We start from the raw sequence: 17,043 nt of genomic DNA on the forward strand, positions 1-17,043 counted from the left end.
AGAGATCAGCTTGGAGTCATACCACCACTGGTAGAGACTTAGACAGTTGATGATTGTCATCAACCGATAGAATTAAAAGACAAATCTTTTATTCTGGTCTTTGATGAGGAAGCTACTTCTCAGGGGGAGTAGTTGGTATTTTGTATGAACTTGATTTTTGTAACTTTGGCATTTGATGTAAAAGGGGGAGAGATATCTATGGAAAAACACATTATCTTTCGAGGAGAGTTTGGTATTGAAAATAAATCATTGGATAAACACATGTTGCTCCCAGGGGGAGAAATGGAGATTGTTGGTTTTTGGTATTTAGCATTTCTGTTTTGGCACTTTGATGGTTTTTCCATCTTGTGTTGCCATTAATGCCAAAGGGGGAAATTGTTGGTATTTTGGTATGGTTTTGTCATTGATGTCAACACCTACTGAAAACTAGCACTTTGAGATCCAACAACATTCACTGGCAAGCAAGTAACTATTGCACAGTTATTGATATATGGTTCACCGGCAGGATATAATGTTCATCGGTATCTAGAATAATATGGAAGACACTTGGATGTTGAAGACATCATGTGGACACTTTGTTTTGAATAATTAATCATTGGTATATTCATATTTGCATATTTGCTTTTACTGGCAAATAGGTCCAGGTTATCTAGGGTTACACCGATAGGTTTATCTTTTCCAGATCAGCATGGCATGCTATGGAGATGATTTATTATTGACGTAAATGCATCAAGCCGACATGTTTAATTGGTTATTGCATCGGATATTATATTGTATGTAAAATGATTTTATTGTAATATCTTGTAGAGCCAATCTTCTAAAATTGGTCTTAGGTTATGGTATAAATGTAAGATCTTATTTGTAAGATCAAATGTGGAATGCAAAAAAGAATTGAGTGAAAGTACATGCGAGATCAAGCAGAGGTATACATAGAGACATCATTTGAAGGTGAAGCTAGGTTTTTGTATAAGCATATCAACATTACACTGGTACTGAATCCAGCATATGAAGATGCTATTTTGTGTAGTACATTCTTATTGGATTTAACCATCCAACTGTAGTCAGTGTAACTCCCATTTTTGTGATTGAGTAGTGAGCTCTAGGCTGTTGGTCTTTCTGCATGTGCAGACCCCATTTATGTACACTTACTATCTACAGTAGTATCATCTGACTGTGGGTAAGGTTTCGCACCATGGTTTTTCCCCTTACAGGGTTTCCATGTACAAATATTGGTGTTATGTGTTGTGGATGACTTTATGTTTGTGTTTCATGCATTAATCTTTACCGGTATAGCAATTTACTGTTAACACTGTCTACCAGCATACTTAATTGGTTTACCAGTATTAAGCATTAAGTTGGTTAATTGGTTTTTGGCTTGAATTTATTAGACAACTGATTCACCAACCGCCTCTCAGTTGTCTCTGGGACCTAACAAGATATCTATGGAAAAACTTTATATTTAGGAAACGTTATCCTTGGGGGACAAATTATTCATTGAGAGATATATACTCTCTACATTTTGAATTTTGATTTCTCGTATTGATCTATTCTAGAGATTGTTGGTTTTTGGTTTTTGGCATTCTATTTTGGCACTTAGATGTTTTTAAATCTTGTGTTGCCATCAATGCCAAAGGAGGAGATTGTTGGTATTATGGATGTGCTGCATTATTTTTGTCATTGATGTCAACACTTATCCTTCTGGAGATCTTTGGTTATGTTGAACCGACACAATGTGTTCACTGGCATGTTCAGTGACTTATGCACAAACATCGGTATATTGTTCACCGATAGGTTATATTGTTCACCAACACTAAGGATGACTTGCTATCATGTGGAGATCACTTGATTATGTCAAAGACATGGTTTGGATACTTGGTTTTGGTATTTTGGTCAATGGTCTAATCGGGTTGACATATTTGTTGTTACCAGAAAATTGGTCTAGGTTATGGACCGGTATGCATTATCTATTCTAGATCAGCACGATACGTTATGGAGATGATTTATTAATTGGATATTGTTGTAAATGTATTGAGCCGACATGATGCATCACATCTTAATTTGTTTTTAATTGATTTTATTGTAATATTCTTAGTGAGCCGACCTACACATTTGGTCTTCGGTTTTGTATATATGTAAGATCTCAATTGGTGAGATACAAGGACATGGTATATGGTATGTAAGGTTATGGTATTGTAACATGGTATGTGTGAATATTGAAGATCATATGAGTAAACCATAGAGAAGGTTCAAGGAAGGTTTTGAAGGTGATTATCAGAGCTTAATCGGTACTGAATCCAACATTGGAGATGCTATTTTGAGAAGTACATTATTCTAGGATTTAACTATCCTACTATAGTCATTGCGACTCCCATTTGAGAAGTGTGTGCTAGACGATTGGCCTTTATGCATGTGCAGACCCCATTTGTATACACATACTATCTATAGTAGTATCATCTGATTGTGGGTAAGGTTTCCCACAGTGGTTTTTCCCCTTACAGGGTTTCCACGTTAAAATCTCTATGTTATGTGTTGTGGATGTTGTTTCTCTTTCTATTTCATGCATTAAGTTTCACTTGTATTGATATTAACTATTAATCTGTTAACCGACATTAAGTTTGGTTTACTAGTATTAAGTATCAAGTTTGATTAAGTTGTATTTGGGTTGAAATTCATAGACAGCTTATTCACCCCCCCCTCTCAGTTGCCTTTCGGGTCCTAACAATTGAGATCTTTACTTGCATCCTACAAGCATAAAGTTGCTACTATTGAGGAGATTCAGACCGTGATTGATGTAACCAGGGACATTTTGGTTGGCAAGCTTTTTTCAGCCTTTGATTTGAGTGAGTTTGGTTATTGTCTTCCTAAGGTAGAATCTACATTGAAAACCCACTATTTTCGGAAAGGATGAGAATAGATGTGATCTGGGAGAAAGTTATTCAAGGTGGATGTCCAGATATGAGAAGAAGAGGAAGGAAATTGAAGAAGAAGAGTGATATCTTGAGGAGATTGAAGCACTTACTGCCAAGAGATTACCCAAAGGAGATGATAAGTATGAAGGAAAATTGCCTCTTAAATATTTTTCTCTCAATAAGATAGGCCAGTTTGCCTCAAGGTGTCTGAAAAGAGTTTCTAGAAAAACTTTCAAGCCTAAATTTCAAAAGAGATTTTATTATGTAATTAATGAAGGTGTGTGATGAATCTAATAAGGGAAATACAAGTGATAATGAATGGGTGTTTATTGATATCAAGGAAGATGATCTGATTCCTATTGATTCTGATAGTTGCATGAATGTGGAAAAATATTTCATTGCACAAGTTGAAGAGAAAAATGAATGGGTGATAGACAACAAATGCTCTCATCATATGATAAGTGATAATAGTAAGTTTGTGAGCTTGGAGAAGTATGAAGGTGGAGTTGTAAAATTTGGTGATGATAAAGTTGGTAAAATCCATGGTAGAGGTTCCATTTCCCTTGATGGTAAGCATAATATTGATGATGTCTTGTATGTAGAAGGCCTAAAGCATAAAATTTTAAGTGTTGGATAGATGGTTGACAAGGGATATGATTTTCAATTCAAGAATGGCAAATGTAGAATCTTGGGTAGCTCCGGAATTGAGATTGCATTAGGTACAAAGACTAAAGGTAATATCTTTCATTTAAATAATAACAATAAAATATGTTTGATTGCTTAGGTTGATGAAAGTTGGTTGTGGCATAGCAGAATGTGTCATGTAAACTTTGATAATATTATCAAGATAAGTTCTACTCAGGTTGTGAGAGATCTTCCAAGATTGATGAAACCTACTAACCCTATGTGCAAGGAATGTCATTTTGGGAAACAAACCAGAGTTTCTTTCAAGAGTAAGAAGCATTTTTCAAATGGATTATTGGATCTTGTGCATATTGATTTGTGTGGACCTTCTAGAGTTAGAAGTTTGCAAGGAGACATATATTTCAGGTTGTTGATTGATGATCAAGGATGATGTGGATTACTTTCTTAAGGGAGATGTTTGAAGCTCTAGAGAAGTTCCAGATTTGCAACGTTATGGTTGAGACTGAGATAGGTTTGAAGCTAAAATGTTTGAGATATGACAAAGGTGGTGCATTCATTTCTGATGAGTTTAATGCATTTTGTGAAGAACACGGGGTAAGAAGACAATTGTTTTCTCTAAGAACCCCTCAACAAAATGTAGTTATGGAAATGAAGAACATAACCATTCAAGAAGCTACTAGAATAATTATGTTGCAAGGAAATGTTCCACATGTTTATTGGAGAGAAGTTATGAGTACAACTATTTACAATCTTAATCGGGTGCATATCAGAGGTGATACCAGTAAGACTCCTTATGAATTATAGTTTGGTCATGATCCTACTATTAAATATTTTAGAATTTGTGTATTTCAATGTTATCTCAAGAGGGATGAATATCTAGTGAAGTTTGATTCTAGATGTGATGAAGGTATTTTTCTTGGTTATTTTACTAAAAGCAAGGCCTACCGATGTTATAATAAGAGATTGAGGAAGATAGTTGAGAGTGAAAATGTTAGGGTTGATGAAAGAAATGAGAGGCAGTATAGATCTTGCAGATATTATTCAAATGATTAGAATGGTAGTTCAAACAAAGGAAATCAACCTCAAGCCAAAAACCAAGTTTAGATCATTTTGGTGAATCTAGAAACTCAAGAAGGAACTAGTGAAAGTGTTGAAGAGAGAACAAAAGAGTCTAAAATTCAAGAAAATCCTAAGACCCCTAGGTATGTAAGATTGAATTATTCTAAAAATTAGGTTTAGGAGATAGAAATAAAGGTGTTCAAACAAGAAGAAGGATTGTTGAAGATCAAGTTGAGTATTGTTTGATTTTAAAGATTGAACCTAAGGATGTGAATGAAGCATGTAAAGATGAACATTGGGTAAAAGTAATGAAAGAAGAATTGATGTAGATTGAAAAAAATAATACATGGATTCTTGTTCCCAGACCTAAGGACAAAAATGTAATTGGAACCAAATGGGTCTTCCAAAACAAATTGAATGAGAAAGGTGATGTTGTTAGAAACAAAGAAAGACTTGTTTTCAAAGGATATTCTCAAATGGAAGGAATTGATTTTGAAGAGAATTTTGCTCTGGTGGCAAGGATTGAGGCTATGAAATTATTTCTTGCTTATGTTGCTTACAAGAATTTTAAAGTATATCAAATGGATGTCAAGTCAACATTCCTAAATGGTGAATTGGAAGAAGAGGTGTACATAGAGAAACCAGATGGATTTCAATTGACTGATCAAGGAGATATGGTATGTCATTTGAAGAGAGATTTGTATGGATTGAAGCAAGCCCCAAGAGCATGGTATGCCAGATTGGATAAGTATTTGTTGAAGCTAGGATTTAACAAAGCTGTTGTTGATAGTAATTTGTACTTAAAGATTTATCATGATAACATTCGGATTGTTGATGATATTATCTTTGGACGAAATTATAGTTTATGTAAAAAAAATTCTAATGAGATGTAGAATGAGTTTGAGATCTCTATGATTGGTAAGATGAAATTCTTTTTGGGTTTGAAAATCACACAATCCAAGTATGTTAAAGAGTTGTTGAAGAAGTTTGTTTTGGAAGATACAAAGCTAGTTGATACTCCTATGGTGACCGGATGTAAGTTGACTAAAGATGATCCGATTCCCCTAAAGAAAATCAGACCATATACAGATCTATGATTGGTGGATTGCTATATTTGAATTAGACTAGATCAGATATCATGAATGTTGTTTGTCTTGATGCTATATTTCAAGTTGATCCTAAGGAATCACATGTTGTAGCTATCAAAAGAATTTTTAGATATTTGAAAGGAACTGTTGATTTTGGCTTATGGTATCCTAAAGATGATGAGTTTACTTTGAGTTCTTTTACTGATGTTGATTGGGCACAAGATGTGGATGAATGGAAGAGTACTAGTGGTGGTGCATTTTTTTTAGGAAAAGGATGTTGGATTTGGCTGTTTATTGTTGCTGCTAGGATATGTTATTGTCATTGATGGCAACATATGAATGTGAAAAATAGTCAATGCAAAGAAAGAAGATATCACCAGCAAACTCCCCCTATGGTCAAGATAGATAAAGCAGTTTTTAGGATCATCTTTCTGCTTACTGGACACAGATGCTGATGCCTTGAATGTTGTCTCTGACTTTCTATGTGATTCTCCAAATTCACTTAGCTCAAATGCAACATGTTTTCCAACCAATACATCTCTTTTCACTGTAGTTACACTCCAAATTTCATCAATAGTGGCAACCTTATGTTTATAAGCAGGAGGCAAAGATCTTAACACCTTAGAAACAATCTCAACTTCTTCAATATTTCCACCAGTAGATCTGATACCAAGGACAAGCTCATTCACCTTATCCATGTATGAATGTATGTTCTCATCTACTTTCCTTTTAAACTCTGCAACTTAGCAACTTTCACTTGACTATCACCTTCATCCAGGATCTCAAGCTTCTCCCAAATCTCATGTGCATGATATCCATATATGAAAGAGAAAGGAGAGAGATAATTGAGCAAGAAAGAGAGCTAGATGAGCTTGAAGCATTGATTGCTCATATTTTGCCTAAAGGTGGTGGTAAGCATGATAGAAAGTTTCCCTTGAAATGTTTTTCTTGTAATAAGATAGCACATTTTGCTTCTATATGTTTAGATAGAGTGGCTATGTATGACATACATGATAAGTTTGATAGGAATGATAGATATGAGAAGCATGAGAAGTATGATAAGCCTTATAAGTCTAACCAAAAGTTTAGGAACCATAAGAACTATTGTTATGCTGCAAATGAGGGTGTTACAAATGAAGAATAAGAAGGCGATGAAGTTGTGTTTATTGCCATTAAAGAAGATAGACCTATGCCTATTGATTCCACTAGCTGTTCTATTGAGGAGAAAGCTTTGGTTGCAAAGGTAAAAGAAAAAAGTGAATGGGTGATTGACAGCAATTGTTCGCATCATATGACCGGTGATAAAATAAAATTTGTGAGCATGGAGAGGTATGATGGTGGAATAGTTATATTTGGAGATGACAAAGCCTGTGTAATCCATGGGAGATGATCAATTTTATTTGATGGTAAGCATAAGACTGATGATGTTTTGTATGTTGAAGGATTGAAGAATAATCTTTTGAGTGTTGGACAGATGGTTGATAAGGGTTATGATCTACAATTCAAAGATGGTAAATGCAAGATCTAGAATGCCTCTAGTATAGAGATTGCATCTGGGACTAAGACTGAAGGTAACATTTTTCATTTGAATGCTAGTGAGAAAAGTTGTTTGATTGCTAAGATAGATAAGAGTTGGTTGTGGCATAGAAGGACGTGTCATGTAAACTTTGATTCATTGATCAAGATCAGTTCTATACAAGTTGTTAGAGATCTGCCTAAGATTGTTAAACTTGTTAATTCGATATGTAAGGAATGTCAGTTGGGTAAGCAAACAAGAATTTATTTCAAGAGTAAATAGTATACATCAGATGGAATATTAGATCTTATGCATACTGATCTATGTGGACCTACAAATGTTAGAAGTGTGTAAGGTGATAAATACTTTATGATTCTAATTGATGATTATTCCAGAATGGTGAGGGTTGTCTTTTTGAAGGAAAAATCAGAAGCATTTGAGAAGTTCAAGATATTAAAAGCTAAAGTTGCAACTGAGTCTAGATTAAAGTTGAAGTGTCTGAGATTTGATAGAGGTGGTGAATTACATTCTGGTGAGTTCAATTCTTTATGTGAGATGCATGGAATCAAAAGACAACTATCTGGTCCTAGGACCCACAACAGAATGGGATTGTTGAAAGGAAAAACCATATTGTTTTAGATGTTGTAAGAACCATGTTGATTGAAGAAAATGTTTTGAAGGTCTACTGGAGAGAAGCTATTCAAAGTGTAGTTTTTACATTCAATAGAGTTCATATCGAAGGTGATACCAGTAAAACTCCTTATGAGCTTTGGTTTGGTCATGTTCCTACTATGAAATATTTCAAAGTTTTTGGTAGCAAATGCTATATCAAGAGAGATAAGAATATTGGAAATTTTGATGATAGAAGTGATGAAAGTATCCTTTTGGGATATTCTACAAATAGCAAAGCTTACCGATGCTATAAAAAGAGATTGAGAAAGATGGTTAAGAGTGGAAGTGTGAATGTGGATGAAAACTTTGGGAAAGAGATCATAGCTTATGATGAAGGTCAACATGTTGTTTTAGCTCCTATTCAACCTAAAGAACCTAAGAAAAATGATCTGGTAGAGACTATGAATCCGGATGTTGTTGTTACTAGTGATGATGTACAGGAACCTGAAGATCTGAACAATCAGAAGACTCCAAGGTATGTAAGATTGAATCATTCTGAGAATCAGATTATTGGTGATAAGAATAAAGGTGTGATGACTATAAGAAGGTTAGTTGCAAAAGAAATATGCTTGATTTCTAAAGTTGAACCTAAAGATGTTGTTGAAGCCTGTAAAGATGATAACTAGATTAGAGTCATCGAAGAAGAGTTAGATCAGACTGAAAATAACAACACTTGGGAACTTGTACCTAGACCCAAGGATAAAAATGTTATTGATGCTAAATGGGTTTTTAGGAACAAATTGAATGAAATCGGTGAAGTAGTCAAAATTAAAGCCACACTGGTCTGAAAAGGATATTCATGGCAAGAAGGGATTGATTATGAAGAAAAATTTTCTCTGGTTGCCAGAATTGAATCTATTAGATTTTTGCTTGTTTAGGCTGCTTATAAAGATTTTAATGTATATAAGATGGATGTCAAATCTGCATTTTTGAATGGTGATCTAGAAGAAGAATTTTACATTGAATAGCCTGATGGATTATCATTATTAGATGATGGAGACATGGTATGTAAGTTGAAGAAAGTACTTTATGGATTTAAACAAGCTCCTAGAGCCTGGTATGCTAGATTTGATAACTCAATGATGAACCACTAGTACTGAACCAGCAATGAGAAGGGGGAAGGTGAATTAGTACAAACACAAATATAGTCCAAAACTGGTTTGATACCAAATACTCCAAATGACTAATAAACAAAGATACCGGTAAAATAGAGTGCAACCAGTAACATCCAGTATAGCTCAATCAGTCATCAATCGATCACTCAATAAGCTTTTCTCTTAGCTCAATACCACATTATCATAATATTCACATGCATGAACTAGTAGACTTAACCATCAAATCTTCACAACAGTGAGTTCAATATGTTTTATAGACAGGCATAAAACATAGAACCTTCATGTGCTTAACACATAAAATAGAGCATCACAAGACAAGAGCATTACACATGACACACATATTTTTCATGTGGAAACCCAACTGGGAAAAACCACGATGGGGATGAATACCCACAAGCTGCTTTTTGAACTCTTTAGAATTATGCTCTGTTAGGAGCCTTGTCCGATTAAGAACATTACAATAGGTTCTGGTAGGAACCGATCCTGTTAAGGATCACCCGGTTAAGGGATACCCGGTTAAGGGTTAAACCCAATAGGGTCACCTTGTTAGAGGATTTTAAGAACTCAATAGCTGAAAGGATCTCCTAAGCTTCTCTAGCTTCTTAGAACTCATTAGCCTCGAGTTACCCGATTGAGGGATTTGAAACAAGCCGGTTAAGAGCACCCGATTTAAGGGATTTTGAATCAAGCCAATTAAGGCTACCCTGTTAGGGGATTTTACAACTGTTGAAGTGGTTAGTGATCAACAGGAATTACAATGATCTGTTAACAACACTTAATGCTAATGTAGATCCATTTAGGCTCCTCTTTTCCTCCTACACATTCACTTTGTAGGTATCTCTTCTCTCCTTTGGTCTGGCAAGAATCACGTATCACTTTCCTTGGATACACACTCATAACTTTGCCAACAACCTCAGATAGAAACCCAACATTGACCTTATAGGAATCATACAGGTTGGTAGAAAAAACCCTAAACCCTAAACCTATTAGGTTGAACAAGTCAAACAGTTAGATCCTGACCGTTGAATCATACTGCATTAAATGCACCAGTCTTAATCGATCTCAAGACATTCTCCATCGCCCATTATCCATCGTTTTCATGGCGGCTGATAACCCATCATGCATTATCACTGTTTGATAGACTTTGCACATTCCCGAGGTAGATAGGAATAGTCATCTTTATGCAAGATCCTTCACGCACATAGAGCTTACGTGGCAACACGATCTGTCCTCTATCATACTGCTAGCTTATCACACAGAGATCACCGATTGAGTCACACAGACTTGAGGTATTCCAACCGGAAACCCCGAAGTGGAAGCTGCCTACCAACCGGTAGTCATACAGTGCTTCCATGTGTCGGTTCCCATAACTACATGCCAGTTCACCTTGAACAAATGTGCCGCTTCACTTTGGCGTATACCAGTTCACACATATGTCGGTTCCTCTTTCTTCACTTATCGCATGTGCTGGTTCACACTATGTCTCATATTGACATCAATGACAACATACAATATCATTATGTCTTCATGTCGGTTCACATAATGCCAACAATCTCCCCCTTTGGCATTGATGGCAATATATAAAAGATATCTTCTTTGCTTCACATCTTCACCCCCTTTGAAAACAATGCCAAAGTGGAGGTACAATCATCACTGTCTCATCATGCTGCTCCCCCTAAGGAGTAGCATCCATAAACACACCAATCAGCCAAAGATTTATCTTTTCAGTACCTGACTGATGTGGAACACTCACTTTTAGTTCACCTCCTGAAGGGGCAAGACCCCTAATTCACCTCTCAAATGCACAAATGTTGTCTTTGGAAGAGGCTTGGTGAATATGTCTGTTAACTGCTCCTTATTGGACACATGCTCTGGTGCAATCTCTTTATTCTGAACCTTTTCCCTCAAGAAATGATACTTAAGCTCAAAATGCTTGGTTCTAGAATGTAAAACCAGATTCTTTGATATATTGATAGCACTTGTGTTATCACAGAATATACTTACCAGCTCAGATACAGGGATCTTGAAGCCTTCTAGTACATGCTTCATCCAAATTCTCTGAGTGCAGTTCATGAAAGCTACAACATACTCCACTTCCACTGTAGACTGAGAGATGCAACTCTGCTTTTTACTCATCCATGAGACTAGTCTACCACCGAGAAAGAATGCACCACCGGTTGTGCTCTTCCGATCATCCACATTACCAGCCCAATCAGCATCTGTGAATACTTTTAGATTGAAATTATTGTTGTATGGGTACCACAATCCATAGTCAATTGTTCCTTTCAGATACCTAAGAATCTGCTTGACTGCACTCAAGTGAGATTCTCTTGGACTCTTCTGGAACCTTGTAGTGATGCCAATTGCATGTGCAATATCCGATCTACTATGCACTACATAATGCAACTTACCAATCATTGAATGGTATTCCTTCTCATCAACTAGTGTGGAATCATCCTCCTTTGTCAATTTGCAACTAGTCACCATCGGTGTACCAACCGGTTTGCTATCTTCCATGCCAAAAGTCTTCAACACCTCTTTGACATATTTGGACTGAGTGATGAAGATTCCGCCTTTCATCTGTTGGATTTGCAGTCCAATGAAGAACTTAATCTCCCCTATGAGTGACATCTAAAACTCTTTCTTCATCTCATCAGCAAACTCATGACTCATCTTGTCATCTCCTCCAAAGATAATGTCATCAACTAAAACTTCACAGATCAGAATCTGATCTTCTTTAGACTTCAAGTAGATATTGCTATCTTCACTTGTTCTCTCAAATCCAATCTTCACAAGATGGGAATGTAGGCGCTCATACCATGCCCTAGGTGCTTGCTTTAGACCATATAATGCTTTATGTAGCCTACATACCATGTCACTATCTTCAGATAGGGTAAATCCATCTGGTTGCTCAATATATACCTCCTCTTCAAGTACACCATTTAGGAATGTAGATTTTACATCCATTTGATATACCTTGAATCTCTTAAAAGCTGCATATGCAAGAAGCATACAAACTCCTTCCAATATGGCTATAGGAGCAAAGGTTTCCCCATAGTCTTCACCTTCTTCTTGAGCATATCCTTTGCATACCAGTCTGGCTTTATTCCTGATCACTGTGCCATCCTCATTCAACTTATTTCTGAACACCCATTTGGTGCCAATGACATTTTTATGCTTTGGTCTGGGTACCAAGGACCATGTACCATTTTTCTCTATCTGGTCAAGTTCTTCTTCCATTGCCTTGATCCAGTCTTCATCTTTAAGAGCCTCTTTGAATGACTTAGGCTCAAATTCAGAGATCATACATGAGTTTTCTCTGATCTTTCTTTTCGTAAGGATTCCTGCATCCTTATCACCTATGATTTGCTTGGGATCATGATTCAACTTGACACACCAAGGAATGGTCTTAACTGGTTCTTCTTACTTTTCTTCTTCATCCTCAGCTTCATCAGTATCAACATTCACCAGTTCAGGAACACTGTTACTGGTACTAGGTTGACTGACAAATGGTTCCCAGAAGGTTGCAATTGGTTCATTTACAACTTGCTCACTGCCGGTTTTCTCAGTCTTCTCAGAGGATTCATCAACTCTTACATTGATGCTTTCCATAATTCTCTGAGTCCTATTGTTGTAGCACTTGAAAGCTTTACTCTTGGTGGAATATCCTAGAAATATTCCTTCATCACATTTAGCTTCAAATTTGCCCTGATGTTCACTCCTCTTGATGTAACATTTGCTACCAAATACCTTAAAGTAGTTTACCATAGGTGTCTTACCGGTCCAATAATCATAAGGAGTTTTGTCCTTACCCTTTTTGATGAGTACTCGGTTCATAGTGTAAACTGCAGTGCTCACCACTTCTCTCCAAAAGGTGTGAGAAACCTTTCCTTGGATCAACATAGTTCTAGCTGCTTCAACCACAGTCTAGTTATTCCTCTCTGGTAGGCCATTCTGCTATGGAGTCCGGGGGGCAGACAACTATCTCTTGATGCCAAATTCTTCACAATACTTGTTGAATTCACTGGAAGTGAATTCCCCTCCTTGATCAGTTCTGAGACATTTGATCCTTTTACCACTTTCCTTCTCCACTAATGCTCTGAAAGATTTGAATTTCCCAAAAGCTTCAGACTTGTCTTTCAAGAATGTGACCCACATCATTCTTGAGCAGTCATCAATGAGAATCATGAAGTACCTATCACCCTGCACACTTCTAGTTTCAATAGGACCACATAAATCAGTATGCACAAGATCAAGCAAGTTGTCGGAAATAAAAGATTTACCTTTAAAGGTTGAGGAAGACATTTTCCCCAATTGACATTCTCTACACAAGGTATTATCCAGTTTGCTCAGCACCGACAACCCTCTAACTGCCTTGATCTTACTAGCCTTCACAATGTTATCAAAGTTCACATGGCAGAACCTCCTATGCCATATCTAGCTATCATCAAGCTTACTCATAAGACATGCACTTATATTTGTATTCAGATGAAATAGGTTACCTTTAGTCTGCATGCCAGTGGTTACCAATTTACAATCTTTACCTTTGATTCTGCAAACTCTATTCTTGAATTGCAGAGTGAGACCACTGTCATTTAGCTGGGCAACACTTAGAAGGTTGTGTCTGAGACCATCAACCCAATACACATTGTCAGCACTACTCTTTCCATTCAAGGAGATGGACCTTCTGCCCTTGACCATGCATGGTGCATCATTGCCAAAGCGAAACACAGCACCAACATACTCTTCGAGGGATAGAAACTTGCTCCGGTCACCAGTCATATGGTGAGAACAGCCATTATCAATGATCCATTCATTGGAATCATGAAACCGGCAGACAAGAGGCTTCTGGTCTACCAGATCTTCCTTTACAACAACGAACACAATGTCTTAATTCTCTTCATCCTCTGATTCCTCATCTGTGACACCTTCATCAACTGCCACAAAACAATTTCTCCAGTTTCCTCCTTTGAATTTCTTGAACCTTTCAGGTTTATCCTTGTTGTCACTATTAGGACAGTTCATAGCAATATGTCCTATCTGGTTACAGGAGAAACATTTCAAAGGAAGCTTACCTTCGTATTTACCGGTCCCTTTTGGAAATCTCCTGGCAAGAAGAGCTTCAAATTTCATCAAAAACTCTTCATCCTTCATTTCTCTATTCTAATTAGGTTCCCCACTAGTGCTAGCCTCTTTTCCTTTTCTAGACGGTATAGCAGAAGCTTTAAAGGATGATTCTATCTTTTGAACACTACCATCAAAACTATTCAGCTCATAGGCTATCAACTTGGCTATGATGGAGTCCAAGGATGCCTTAGACTTGTCTATTGATCTCAGCTCCTGAATAGCAGCAACCCTTATTGCATAGACCGGCAACAGGGATCTCAGAACTTTACTTACCATAGTGGAATCTTCTATTTTGTCACCTGCACTCTTTATTTCTCCAACAACTATTTTGATTCTTATTCCATACTACTAAATGGTCTCTCCTTCAACCATCCTCATGTCTTCAAACTTTCCTCTCAAGCTCTCTTCCTTAGCCTGTTTTACATGCTCATCACCACCATAGATATTTTCAAGAGCATTCTATACTTCTTTGGGATTTTCCTTGTCCTGAACATCAATAAACTCAATGTCTGATAGACTACTGATAATGGCTTCCATGACTTGCCCATTTTCTTGTATCTCTCTCTTTTGGTCATCGGTGAGAGTACCGGTAGGAACAACATATACATTTTCAACATAACTCCAGTGTTGAACACCCAAGCTTTTGATGAATATCTTCATCCTGTCTTTCCATATACCAAAGTTTTCCCTGTTGAACTTTGGACCTTCCCTCTTCATCATTTGGCTAGGATATTTTCCTCAAGCGGTTAAGATTACAACACAGAGGACCTGGAGTGCTTTGATACCAATTGATAACTCAATGATGAACCACTAGTACTGAACCGGTACTGAGAGGGGGGGGTGAATCAGTACAAACACAAATACAGTCCAAAACTAGTTTGACAACAAATACTCCAAATGACTGATAAATAGAGATACCGGTAAAATAGAGTGCAACCGGTAACATCCAGTATAGCTCAATCAATCATGAACCGGTCACTCAATAAGCTTTTCTCTTAGCTCAATAACACATTATCATAATATTCACATGCATGAACTAGTAGAATTAACCATCAAATCTTCACAACAGTGAGTTCAATATGTTTTATAGACAGGCATAAAACATAGAACCTTCATGTGCTTACCAGATAAAATAGAGCATCACAAGACAAGAGCATTACACATGACACACATATTTTTCACATGGAAACCCAACTGGGAAAAACCACAGTGGGGGTGAATACCCACAAGCTTCTTTTTGAACTCTTTAGAAGTCTGCTCTGTTAGGAGCCTTGCCCGGTTAAGAACATTACAATAGGTTCTGGTAGGAACCGATCCTATTAAGGGTCACCCGGTTAAGGGATACCCGGTTAAGGGTTAAACCTAGTAGGGTCACCTTGTTAGAGGATTTTAAGAACTCAATAGCTAAAAGGATTTCCTAAGCTTCTCTAGCTTCTCATAACTCATTAGCCTTGAGTTACCCAGTTGAGGGATTTGAATCAAGCTAGTTAAGACCACCCGATTTAAGGGATTTTGAATCAAGCCAGTTAAGGCTACCCTGTTAGGGGATTTTACAACTGTTGAAGTGGTTAGTGATCAACAGGAATTACAATAATCTATTAACAACACTTAATGATAATGCAAATCTATTTAGGCTCCTCTTTTCCTTCTGCACATTCACTTTGCAGGTATCTCTTCTCTCCTTTGGTTTGGCAAGAATCACGTATCACTTTCCTTGGATACACACTCATAACTTTGCCAACAACCTCAAATAGAAACCCAACATCGACCTTATAGGAATCATATAGGTCGATAGCAAAAACCCTAAACCCTAAACCTGTTAGGTTGAGCAATTCAAACAGTTTGATCCTGACCGTTGAATCATACTGCATTAAATGCACCAGTCTTGAATCGATCTCAAGACATTCTCCATTGTCCATTATCCACTGTTTTCATGGTGACTGATAACCCATCACGTTTTATCACCATTTGATAGACTTTGCACATTCCTGAGGTAGATAGGAATAGTTATCTTTATGCAAGATCCTTCATGCACATAGAGCTTATGTGGCAACATGATCTATCCTCCATCATACTGCTAGCTTATCACACAAAGATCACCGCTTGAGTCACACAGACTTGAGGTATTCCAACTGGAAACCCCGAAGTGGAAGTTCCTACCAACCGGTACTCATACAGTGCTTCCATGTGTCGGTTCCCATAACTACATGCCAGTTCACCTTGAACAAATGTGTCGCTTCACTTTGGCATATACTGGTTCACACATATGTTGTTTCCTCTTTCTTCACTTATCACATGTGCCGGTTCACACTATGTCTCATATTGACATCAATGACAACATACAATATCATTATGTCTTCATGTCAGTTCACATAATGCCAACAAGATTAGACAAATACTTGCTAAAATTGGGATTTATCAAAGGTGCTACTGATAGTATTCTGTATTTTAAGATTGAAAATGATAACATTTTGATTTTTGAAGTCTTTGTTGATGACATTATCTTTGGTGGTGATGATGATGTCAGGATGATGTTTGTTGATGATATGCAAAAAGAATTTGAGATGTCTATGATTGGCGAGATGAAATTTTTCTTAGGTTTGCAGATTGCATAGACAGGAAAATGTATTTTTATATCTCAAACTAAGTATGTGAAGAAATTGTTGAAGAAGTTTGGACTAGATGATTCCAAACTGGTTGGAAATCCTATGGTGACTGGTTGTAAATTGTCTAAAAATGAAGAATCTCCTAAAGCTAATCAAAGTTTTTACATATCTATTGTTGGTGGACTGCTATATCTTACTCAGACTAGGCCTAGCATTATGCATGTTGTGTGTATGGTTGCTAGATATCAAGCTGATCCAAAGGAAAGTCATGTCACTGCTATCAAAAGAATACTCAAATATCTAAAC

Source organism: Cryptomeria japonica, chromosome 11 (genome assembly GCF_030272615.1).
Source record: "Cryptomeria japonica chromosome 11, Sugi_1.0, whole genome shotgun sequence".
NCBI lineage: Eukaryota > Viridiplantae > Streptophyta > Pinopsida > Cupressales > Cupressaceae > Cryptomeria > Cryptomeria japonica.